Below are 1,411 nucleotides of genomic sequence, written 5' to 3' on the forward strand. Positions count from 1 at the left end.
AGAGATTTTTTTTATGATAGTTACTTCAGCCAGAGCTTTCTTGACCAAAATTATTTTAATCCGATTTATTGTGACCGGTGTTGTTGTTGCCGTGTTATATTTTGTCACAAAGACAAATGAGTTATTATGGACGGTTATCAAATATTTTATAGTTAAAATGTTAAAGAAATATGAATGCGTTAATATAATTCATCAAATTGAATTTTAAAATAACAAAATTTACTGTCAATTTGTTCAAGAAAGTATCAAGATTTTCATCATCTCTCTAGTATCTTTCCAAGCAAAACATATCTTTATCCCTTCATTTTTATGTGGCCTATTAGCTCAGTTGGTTAGAGCGTCGTGCTAATAACGCGAAGGTCGTGAGTTCGATCCTCCCATGGGCCAATTTTTTTATATTAATAAAATATTAGAGTAATATAGAATGAGCTTTTCTGTTCGTTACTCTTGTCCATAATGCAATAAATTACAGGAGTTATTTTATTATTTAAATAAGTTCTTAAAATTATAAGTCCTTACAAATTTGAAATGTTTTTTGTATAACTTACCGTTTACGACTTATACGACTTTTATTATTAATTTATTGACCATTTACCCGATATCTCTTCCAATAACTTTCTCTTTCTAAATGGCCGCACTACCGGGTTCTCTTTAAAAAATAATTTTAAAGATACTAATTTGTATCTTTATCCACGGCGTTTACATTATTATAAAAAAAAAAAAAAAAAAACAAGTGAAAACCAACAATTGGCCGAGTTAATTGTTGAAACACCATGCATTGGCAGTGTTGATTACTCTATCACATTACAAATACATACATGTCTCACATACATAACTGATATTCCCATATAATACATACTATACAATTTACGCCTAATTTGCACCCTCACGACTAAACAGTGATGTTTACGAAAAAATGTTTCAAACAAAAGTTGGTTATTTTTTTCTAAGGAATATTTTTTATTTTTAAACTTTTGTTCTATCTCTAACGGTTTACAAGATGGGTCCTACGAACCCAAGACCCAATTGACCTTTGTTGCTCATTTACGAACTCGACCTCATTTTTTACGCCCTGAGTACGCTATAAAAATTTCAGATTGATATCTCTTTTCGTTTTTGAGTTATCGTGTTTACAGACAGACGGACAGACAACAGGAAATGGACTAATTTGGTGATTCCTATACCAAAAATTTTTTTCATAGCATCAATATTTTTAAGCGTTACAAACTTGATACTAAACTTAGTATACCTTGCATATTGCATATATGCATGGTATACAAAGACAAAATATAAATAGTTTCGTTATAAACTAATAGCAATATAAATTGAAAAATTCATTTATCAAAATTCAAATAAACTGAAACGTTCTCTGTGCAGTCGGGTAATAAAATATTAAAAAATTTCAATGTTA

At 29.3% G+C, this 1,411-nt stretch overlaps 1 non-coding gene across 1 annotated transcript; it reads left to right on the plus strand.

Moving 5' to 3' along the window:
• Positions 1 to 313: 313 nt before the first annotated feature.
• Positions 314 to 387, plus strand: Trnai-aau. Its single transcript has one exon. It is a non-coding gene; the product is annotated as a tRNA-Ile (tRNA).
• The last annotated feature ends 1,024 nt before the right edge of the window (positions 388 to 1,411 follow it).

Source organism: Chrysoperla carnea, chromosome 4, assembly GCF_905475395.1.
Source record: "Chrysoperla carnea chromosome 4, inChrCarn1.1, whole genome shotgun sequence".
Classification (NCBI taxonomy): Eukaryota; Metazoa; Arthropoda; class Insecta; order Neuroptera; family Chrysopidae; genus Chrysoperla; species Chrysoperla carnea.